This window comes from Homarus americanus, unplaced genomic scaffold, assembly GCF_018991925.1.
Source record: "Homarus americanus isolate GMGI-L3 unplaced genomic scaffold, GMGI_Hamer_2.0 scaffold32262, whole genome shotgun sequence".
NCBI classification, from domain to species: Eukaryota; Metazoa; Arthropoda; class Malacostraca; order Decapoda; family Nephropidae; genus Homarus; species Homarus americanus.
The window spans coordinates 4694-15758 of record NW_024744556.1 but is presented as its reverse complement, the minus strand read 5'-3'; the positions used below and the strand labels follow the sequence as shown (position 1 = coordinate 15758).

Below are 11065 nucleotides of genomic sequence, written 5' to 3'. Positions count from 1 at the left end.
CTCGTTGAGAGCGTTACCCACATGAAGATGGGATTGCTTCACCGCCTACAGACCTCTAGTGATCCGACCGTTAGGTTCATTGCAGCCGAAGGTCTCTGGGGGAGGGAGGTGACTGCAATGGCGCGGCACTTCGGGGTAGAGCATATTAGCATCAACACCATACGCCAGATGAAGAAAGAAGTTAAGGAGAAGAAGAGGGTGGAGTGGAGCCGATCCTGGCAAGGTAAGGGGGCTGAGAATTTTTATGGGAAACAGGCCTGCAATGGGGTCCTGAAAAAGGATCTTGGACCAGGGAGAAAGCCAATTGACCTACTTCGTCTTCGGTCACAATCTATCTCGTGCCGAGTCTCGAGAGCCATTGGCCGCATGCCAAGTGAAGAGCTTACAAGGCTAACGTGTCGACGCTGTGGAGAAGGGCAGGAAGACCTGATGCACTTGTTGCAGTCATGTCGGGCAGCTCAGAACCACAGAGTCAAGAGACACGATGTGATACTCAAAAAACTCGGCCAATGGCTCGAGAGAGAGGGATATGACGTCAAGACCGAGCCCAGAATACCAACTAATCATACATTCGTGAAGCCGGACCTACTACTACAGAAAAATGGCCGTTACACAATGCTGGACCTGTGCATACCCTACGAGAGTGACGAACATGCCCTCCACAAAGCCGAGCAGTTCAAGATCGACAAATACCAAGCGTATGAGGCAGAAGTGAAGGAGTATATCGTCAGCAAGGAGTTGGCGACCCCAGTCGGGGACATCACCTTCCTCGGAACTGCCGTCGGTGCACGTGGTGGTATTCGCACTGCCACCACCAAACTGCTCGGAAAAATGGGTATCAGAGGCCCAGGCATTGCTATACTCACCACCATGGCCATAGAGGGTTCAATAAAGATCTTGCGAACCCTCAGGGTATCGGCGTCAGGCTAGCTAACAGACGCGCCCACATTGAGCACTGGGGGCGTGTGTCACACCGTAAGCAAGGCGGTACCACCATTTCCTTGTCCAAGAGCTCTGTCCACTGAGATACTGCGTTCACTGTGACGGAACCTTGCTTCCGACGCCCCACTTGGGGGCGCTCGCTTAAAGAAAACTTCGTGTACGGGGAGCTAGACTCCAACATTTCTTAATCTTGTTTTATGTACTACCATCATCCATTCCATCTCATTCATGTTTATTTTCAATTATTTTCTTATTTATGTATACACTGCATCTACACATAACGCAATAGCCAACTTAGCGTGAACACATCCAACAAACTACACCATACCACCAATAGATGTAATTGCTAACAACTATGCAATTTGAATTAATTACAAATTTAATCATTTACATCTATACACAGACCTCAAATAAGGCCAACGAGAAAAGAGCAGGCTCGTTGGAACGTCAGCAGGAAAATCTCTGATTTTCCGTCAGCCTGGCGGGGACAGGGGTGTCTGTCTGTGGAGTTCTATGATAGACAGAATTTGAACAACCTGGGAGTTTGCTCAACGTCTAATCCATCATGCCCGTCACTGATGAATATTACCACACAATTTCATCCTCACATATACATTTTAAATTAAAACAAAGTAAAACCTTAGAGCGCCACCACGTGACGCGCCGGGAGCAGGGGCCTATTATATACTGATAATTACACTCAGAGGGACAAATAGCCAAATGCCTCGTCATCTAATTAGTGACGCGCATGAATGGATTAACGAGATTCCCACTGTCCCTATCTACTATCTAGCGAACCCACAGGCAGGGGAACGGGCCTGCACTAAACAGCGGGGAAAGAAGACCCTGTTGAGCTTGACTCTAGTCTGATTTTGTAGAGAGACATCAGAGGTGTAGCATAAGTGGGAGGTCGTTCTGCCTCCGTGTGGGCGGCCGCCAGTGAAATACCACTACTCTGATCGTTTCTTTACTTACTCAGTGAGACGGAATGGGAGTCTCCCCGCGCGGGAGCGTCTCCTCTTTCTAGCCCTTAGCGGCGGAAGGGCCGACGAGTGGACGTGCGGTTCCGGCCGGGTACGCTAACAGCGAAGCCGCGCCGGGCCCGCGTCTACGAGAAGGCCGGGCGCTCGCGCCCCCCGTGATCCGCTCCGAGGACATTATCAGGTGGAGAGTTTGACTGGGGCGGTACATCTGTCAAATGATAACGCAGGTGTCCTAAGGCCAGCTCAGCGTGGACAGAAACCTCGCGTAGAGCAAAAGGGGAAATGCTGGCTTGATCCTGATTTTCAGTACGAATACGGACTGCAAGCAAGGCCTATCGATCCTTTGACTTTAGGAGTTTTAAGCAGAGGTGTCAGAAAAAGAAGTTACCACAGGGATAACTGGCTGGCGGCCAAGCGTTCATCAACGACGTCGCTTTTGATCCTTCGATGTCGCTCTTCTATCATTGTGAAGCAGAGAATTCACCAGCGTTGGATTGTTCACCCACTAACCCAGGGAACGTGAGCTGGGTTTAAGGCAGGCAATGAGTCAGGTTGGTTTTACCCTACTGTTAAATGAGTCGTTGCGATAGTGGTCTACTCGTCTTGAGAGGAACGGCGGAATCCGGACATATGGTTCGTTCTTGTCGTCGGCCAGTGGAGCGAGGCTTCGTCCGTGGGATTATGCCTGAAAGCCTCCTAAGGCAGCATCCGGCTGAAAAGCAACGATACGGCGTCTGGCGCTCGCATTGGGACGATCCAAGATTTCAAAGACTCTGGCGGGCAACGCTACCGCGGAAAATCAGACCACAAGGGGAACTCGGGGGAGTCGTGTCATCAGTGCAGCTCTCCACGATCATCCGGATGCGAATGCTGATAATGCGGCCGAATCGTTACGTGGGCGACTTGCGTATTACCGGTCAGGGTGTTATGGAATGGCAGGCAGCATCCTCTGCGATCATTAAGACTTCTCCCTACCAGGCCGGAGGTTTCGTCACGCCCCCCGATGGCGAAATCCTCCATTACAGCAGCGGCAGCAGTGTCTAGCGGCCTGCTCCATTGCGCAAGTGTCTGTTTAACCTAACCTTGATTAAAGTGTATTGGTGTCCTGAAGTTTTATAGAGGCTTGCCAGCCTAAGTAGGAGACAAACAAATAATCCAACAACCTCTCCTTGGTGGTAGTAGTCGAGAGTGTATTGGTGTCCTGAAGTTTTATAGAGGCTTGCCAGCCTAAGTAGGAGACAAACAAATAATCCAACAACCTCTCCTTGGTAGTAGTAGTCGAGAGTGTATTGGTGTCCTGAAGATTTATAGAGGCTTGCCAGCCTAAGTAAGAGACAAACAAATAATCCAACAACCTCTCCTTGGTGGTGGTAGTAGTAGAGAGTGTGTTGGTGTCCTGAAGTTTTATAGAGGCTTGCACAGCCTGAGTAAGAGACAAAAAAATAATCCAACAACCTCTCCTTGGTAGTAGAAGAGTGTATTGGTGTCCTAAAGATTTAGCGAGGCTTGCCAGCCTGAGTAAGACAAAGAAATAATCCAGACAGCCACTACTACCTAACCTAACCGTGGTGCAGTCCACACTACCAGACCGCTGGAGGTTTCGTCACGCCCCCGATGGCGAAATCCTCCATTACAGCAGAAGTGTCTGTTTAACCTAACCTTAGTACAAAGTCTATTGGTGTCCACAATTTTATAGAGGCTAGCCAGCCTAAGTCAATAACAGACAGAAAGAAATAATCCAAGCAGCCAACACTACCTAACCTTGGTGTAAAGTCTATTGGCGGCCTAAATTTTATAGAGATATACAGGCAGCCACCACTACTTTCGCCGGAGGTTTCGTCACGCTCCCCGATGGCGAAATCCTCCATTACAGCAAAAGTGTGTAGCGGCCTGCTCCAAGTGTCTGTTTAACCTAACCTTAGTACAAAGTCTATTGGTGTCCACAATTTTATAGAGGCTAGCCAGCCCAAGTCAATAACAGACAGAAAGAAATAATCCAAGCAGCCGACACTACCTAACCCTGGTGTAAAGTCTATTGGCGCCCTAAATTTTATAGAGATATACAGGCAGCCACCACTACTTTCGCCGGAGGTTTCGTCACGCTCCCCGATGGCGAAATCCTCCATTACAGCAGAAGTGTGTAGCGGCCTGCTCCAAGTGTCTGTTTAACCTAACCTTAGTACAAAGTCTATTGGTGTCCTCAATTTTATGGAGGCTAGCCACCCGAAGTCAATAAGAGACAAAGAAATAATCCAAGCAGCCACCACTATCTAGCCTAAACTGTTTAGCCTGACCGTGGTAACGTCTAACGGGGGACCTTAAATTTTTTAGATTAATAATACAGGCAACTACCTAACCAACCACTACCGGGCCGCCGGAGGTTTCGTCGATGTCGAAATCCTCTTCCTTCTTGTATTGGCAAGGGGAGTTTGCTTTAACTTAGGTATGCTAGCCTAAGTAAAAATAGATGCCCCTTCCTTATTGGTGTTGTCGATGGCACAGCACAGCACAGCACCGTGCCTATGACGAAATCAACTTCAGTAAACTCAACTCATACTTCAAATGCACCAAGAGAACTTGCACACCCGAATGGGAGACCGTCAGAGTCAATCGAGGGTCGATTTAATAGCATACTATACAAAATGATCCGAGAATCTGCACATACCGAGTGGGAGACGGTCGTGAAAGCGTCCGCCCTTGCACGCTGGATGGCACTATTTCACTATAGTAAGGGGTAGGGGCACCTCGGTCATATTATACAACATACCAAAGAAGTTCCACACCCGCATGGGAGACCGTCATGTCGATTTGATAGCATACTACCGTCAGAGTCAATCGGGGGTCGATTTGATAGCATACTACAGAAACTTGCACACCCGAATGGGAGACCGTCAAAGTCAATCGGGGGTCGATTTAATAGCATACTACAGAAACTTGCACACCCGAATGGGAGACCGTCAAAGTCAATCGGGGGTCGATTTAATAGCATACTACAGAAACTTGCACACCCGAATGGGAGACCGTCAAAGTCAATCGGGGGTCGATTTAATAGCATACTACAGAAACTTGCACACCCGAATGGGAGACCGTCAAAGTCAATCGGGGATCGATTTGATAGCATACCACAGAAACTTGCACACCCGAATGGGAGACCGTCAAAGTCAATCGGGGGTCGATTTAATAGCATACTACAGAAACTTGCACACCCGAATGGGAGACCGTCAAAGTCAATCGGGGGTCGATTTAAGAGCATACTTTACAAAATGATCCGAGAATCTGCACACACCGAGTGGGAGACGGTGATGAAAACGTCCGCCCTTGTACGCTGGATGGCACTATTTCACTATAGTAAGGGGTAGAGGCACCTCGGTCATATTGTACAACATACCAAAAAAGTTCCACACCCGCATGGGAGACCGTCAGAGTCAATCGGGGGTCGATTTAATAGCATACTACAGAAACTTGCACACCCAAATGGGAGACCGTCAAAGTCAATCGGGGGTCGATTTGATAGCATACTACAGAAACTTGCACACCCGAATGGGAGACCGTCAAAGTCAATCGAGGGTCGATTTAATAGCATACTACAGAAACTTGCACACCCAAATGGGAGACAGTCAAAGTCAATCGGGGGTCGATTTGATAGCATACTACAGAAACTTGCACACCCAAATGGGAGACCGTCAAAGTCAATCGGGGGTCGATTTAATAGCATACTACAGAAACTTGCACACCCGAATGGGAGACCGTCAAAGTCAATCGGGGGTCGATTTGATAGCATACTACAGAAACTTGCACACCCGAATGGGAGACAGTCAAAGTCAATCGGGGGTCGATTTAATAGCATACTACAGAAACTTGCACACCCGAATGGGAGACCGTCAAAGTCAATCGGGGGTCGATTTAAGAGCATACTTTACAAAATGATCCGAGAATCTGCACACACCGAGTGGGAGACGGTGATGAAAACGTCCGCCCTTGTACGCTGGATGGCACTATTTCACTATAGTAAGGGGTAGAGGCACCTCGGTCATATTGTACAACATACCAGAGAAGTTCCACACCCGCATGGGAGACCCTCAAAGTCAATCGGGGGTCGATTTAATAGCATACTGCAGAGAACTTACACACCCGAATGGGAGACCGTCAGAGTCAATCGAGGGTCGATTTAATAGCATACTATACAAAATGATCCGAGAATGTGCACACACCGAGTGGGAGACGGTGATGAAAGCGTCCGCCCTTGTACACTGGATGGCACTATTTCACTATAGTAATGGGTAGAGGCACCTCGGTCATATTATACAAAATAACAGAGAAGTTCCACACCCGCATGGGAGACCGTCAAAGTCAATCAGGGGTCGATTTGATAGCATACTACAGAGAACTTGCACACCCGAATGGGAGATCTTCAGAGTCATTCGAGGGTCGATTTAATAGCATACTATACAAAATGATCCGAGAATCTGCACACACCGAGAGATAGAAAATAGTCTTATGGGGTCAGAGGAATGGCAGTGGAGCGCGATCTATGAATTTCACTAGCCAGGTCTGTCTTCCTATTGAACATTATTACTCTCTCTCGGCACACACGTCGCCACCACCGTTTCCGTGACAGCAGCAGCATCATGATGTTGCGTCTACCAATAAGTCCGGAACCGGGTTATTCGGCTGTTCGCGAACAGTCAGGTTTTAAACGTGCCAAACAAACGATCAAACAACCTCCACTCTCGAGGTGCGGTACGGTGACTGTCCTATCGTCCGCTCTTGTATGATGGATTGCACTATTTCACTATATTAAGGGGAGAGGGTACCTTCACACACCTATTCGGTGTGGAATATCTTCCGCCCCACAGCGGAGCGCTTCGGCGCCTCTGCGAAGCAAAGAGCGGCATTCAAAAACAACAACCAAAGTTGCCGTCGCTTTCCCTTCCCTGCCCTGCAATGGCTGGAGCAGCAGAAGGAGAGAGAGAGAGAAAATAGTCTCATGGGGTCAGAGGCATGGCAGTGGAGCGGGTTCTATGAATTTTACTAGCCAGGTCTGTCTCCCAATTGAACATTATTACTCTCTCGGCGCACACGTCGCCACCACGGTTTCCGTGACAGCAGCAGCATCATGATGTTGCGTCTATTGTAAGTCTGGAACCGGGTTATTCGGCTGTTCGCGAACAGTCAGGTTTTAACCTTGCCTAACAAACGATCAAACAACTTCCACTCTCGAGGTGCGGTACGGTGACTGTCCTATCGTCCGCTCTTGTATGCTGGATTGCACTATTTCACTATATTAAGGGGAGAGGGTGCCTTCACACACATATTCGGTGTGAAATATCTTCCGCCCCCCAGCGGAGCGCTTCGGCGCCTCTGCGAAGCAAAGCGCGGCATTCAAAAACAACAACCAAAATTGCCGTCGCTTCCCTGCCCTGCAATGGCTGGAGCAGAAGGAGAGAGATTTTAGTCTCATTGGATCAGAGGAATGGCAGTGGAGCGGGCTTATGGCGAGTAGGCTCGCGCTCTATCAATTACACTTGCCAGGTCTCTCTTCCGTTTGGACATTATTTACTCCGGTTCTCTCTCGGCGCACACGTCGCCACCCTACTAGTTTCCGTCACAGCATATGCTGCGGCCTTTCAGTCCAGAACGGGGCTCCCCTTCGCCTTGCTGTCTGCCCAACTTAGCGGACTTGCGTTGGCTGATCACCCCGTCTTCGCGTCTGTGCCGGCCTTCAATGCAGCGCCCAACCGTCTCTTGAAAGAGATTCATTGCACTATTCCACGCGCAAACGGCTACTCTAAATGTGCATAGACAACGCTCATGGTTAAATACGACCAGAGCGCAGTCTGGGAGCCGAGTATACTAAAAAGAGAGTTTAGCAGCCAAAACTCGTCAAAGCACACGTTGGGTTACCCCATCACCTAACAACGATGGCGGTTCCCACCCGTAAAATACACAACCTAACCAATATTGGGCGACGATGGCGCTCATGAGCCCACGTCCCCACAAACAGTAAGAGAGAGTGAGAAAGAAACAGAGAGAGGAGAAGGATAAGGGAGGAGATTGGCTAACGTGCGGTCCCTCGCCCAATGTCTTCTGCCTCGCTGGAGCTGGGGCAAAGAGAAAAGGAACGGATAAGGGAGGAGATTGGCCAACGTGCGGTCCCTCGCCCAATGTCGGCTGCCTCGCTGGAGCTGGGGCAAAGAGGAGAGGAGCGGATAAGGGAGGAGATTGGCATACACGGTGGCGCTGCCGGCGCCGAGGATAGCAAGAAAAGGTGCAGTTTGATCTGATCATCTGGTTTGCTATTTCTCTAAGGCCAACGTGCAGTCCCTCGCCCAATGTCGGCTGCCTCGCTGGAGCTGGGGCAAAGAGAAGAGGAGCGGATAAGGGAGGAGATTGGCCAACGTGCGGTCCCTCGCCCAATGTCGGCTGCCTCGCTGGAGCTGGGGCAAAGAGGAGAGGAGAGGAGCAGATAAGGGAGGAGATTGGCACACACGGTGGCGCTGCTGGCGCCGAGGATAGCAAGAGAAGGTGCAGTTTGATCTGATCATCTGGTTTGCTATTTCTCTAAGGCCAACGTGCGGTCCCTCGCCCAATGTCGGCTGCCTCGCTGGAGCTGGGTAAAGAGGAGAGGAGCGGATAAGGGAGGAGATTGGCACACACGGTGGCGATGTCGGCGCCGAGGATAGCAAGAGAAGGTGCAGTTTGATCTGATCATCTGGTTTGCTATTTCTCTAAGGCCAACGTGCGGTCCCTCGCCCAATGTCGGCTGCCTCGCTGGAGGTGGGGCAAAGAGAAGAGGAGAGGATAAGGGAGGAGATTGGCACACACGGTGGCGCTGCCGGCGCCGAGGATAGCAAGAGAAGGTGCAGTTAGATCTGATCATCTGGTTTGCTATTTCTCTAAGGCCAACGTGCGGTCCCTCGCCCAATGTCTTCTGCCTCTCTCTCAATCTCTCTCACTATTTTGGCCGCCGTGATAGGCGCCGCCAACAGCAGCAGCTACCTGGTTGATCCTGCCAGTAGTCATATGCTTGTCTCAAAGATTAAGCCATGCATATGTAAGTACAAGCCGATTTAAGGCGAAACCGCGAATGGCTCATTAAATGAGCTATGTTTCATTGGTTCTGTAAACCCACTTACTTGGATAACTGTGGCAATTCTAGAGCTAATACATGCAATTGGTCTCTGACCGCAAGGGAAGAGTGCTTTTATTAGTTCAAAACTGGTCGGGCCCCGGTCCGTAACCCACCTGTGGTGAATCTGAATAACTTCGGGCTGAGCGCACGGTCTCCTCACCGGCGCCGCTTCTTTCAAGTGTCTGCCTTATCAGCTTTCGATTGTAGGTTATGCGCCTACAATGGCTATAACGGGTAACGGGGAATCAGGGTTCGATTCCGGAGAGGGAGCCTGAGAAACGGCTACCACATCTAAGGAAGGCAGCAGGCACGCAAATTACCCACTCCCGGCACGGGGAGGTAGTGTCGAAAAATAACGATGTGAGTCTCATCCGAGGCCTCCCAATCGGAATGAGTACACTTTAAATCCTTTAACGAGTATCCATTGGAGGGCAAGTCTGGTGCCAGCAGCCGCGGTAATTCCAGCTCCAATAGCGTATATTAAAGTTGTTGCGGTTAAGAAGCTCGTAGTTGGATCTCAGTTCCGGACTGACGGTGCACCGCCCGGTGTTTACTGTCACGCTCCGAACAGCCGCCCCGCCGGCTCGCACGGGGATGCTCTTTGTCGAGTGTCCCGAGTGGCCGGAGAGTTTACTTTGAAAAAATTAGAGTGCTCAGAGCAGGCTATTTGAATGGCCCGAATGGGGATGCATGGAATAATAGAATAGGACCTCGGTTCTATTTTGTTGGTTTTCAGAACCAGAGGTAATGACTAATCGGAACAGGCGGGGGCATTCGTATTGCGACGCTAGAGGTGAAATTCTTGGACCGTCGCTAGACGAACTACTGCGAAAGCATTTGCCAAGGATGTTTTCATTAATCAAGAACGAAAGTTAGAGGTTCGAAGGCGATCAGATACCGCCCTAGTTCTAACCATAAACGATGCCAACTAGCGATCCGCCGGCATTATTCCCATGACCCGGCGGGCAGCTTCCGGGAAACCAAAGTCTTTGGGTTCCGGGGGAAGTATGGTTGCAAAGCTGAAACTTAAAGGAATTGACGGAAGGGCACCACCAGGAGTGGAGCCTGCGGCTTAATTTGACTCAACACGGGAAACCTCACCAGGCCAAGACACCGGAAGGATTGACAGATTGAGAGCTCTTTCTCGATTCGGTGGGTGGTGGTGCATGGCCGTTCTTAGTTGGTGGAGCGATTTGTCTGGTTAATTCCGATAACGAACGAGACTCTGGCCTACTAAGTAGCCGACGGATCAGAAAATGGTGTCCAGTTCGCAACTTCTTCTTAGAGGTGGGATAAGCCGCAATTCTAGCCGCACGAGATTGAGCAATAACAGGTCTGTGATGCCCTTAGATGTTCTGGGCCGCACGCGCGCTACACTGAAGGGATCAACAAGTTTTCCCCCTCCGAGAGGAGCGGGTAACCCATTCAAAGCCTTTCTTGATAGGGATTGGGGCTTGCAATTGTTTCCCATGAACGAGGAATTCCCAGTAAGTGCAAGTCATCAGCTTGCGCTGACTACGTCCCTGCCCTTTGTACACACCGCCCGTCGCTACTACCGATTGAATGATTTAGTAAGGCCTTCGGACTGGCGCTCTTGGATTGTCTGCCCCGTTGCCCGAGAGGGTTTTCTGGGGTCGTCGCCTCGAGCTGATGGAAAGATGTCCAAACTTGATCATTTAGAGGGAGTAAAAGTCGTAACAAGGTTTCCGTAGGTGAACCTGCGGAAGGATCATTAACAGAGAGAAAGAGAACGGGGCGCTCTTAAAACTACTACTCTCCTGATTTGGGCGGTCTCGGGCTCTGCTCTGGCAACTCCAGCAGCGAAAGAGGACAATCCCGGCCCCCGCACCAAAAATAGGTACCACGCTGTGGGTGGACCACACTCGGGCGAGAGAGCGAAGGCCGGAGGAGGACGGAAGGGGCTTTGGACGGCTGCCCGTCCGTTCCTTACTACCGGCGAATAAGCCTCTTGACCCAAAAAGAGTGAAATTCAAGTGTCAAAAAACAA

The 11065-nt window shown here is 50.2% G+C and overlaps 1 non-coding gene across 1 annotated transcript; it reads left to right on the top strand.

Moving 5' to 3' along the window:
- Nucleotides 1-8921: 8921 nt before the first annotated feature.
- Nucleotides 8922-10792, top strand: LOC121877982. Its single transcript, XR_006091074.1, has one exon. It is a non-coding gene; the product is annotated as a small subunit ribosomal RNA (ribosomal RNA).
- The last annotated feature ends 273 nt before the right edge of the window (nucleotides 10793-11065 follow it).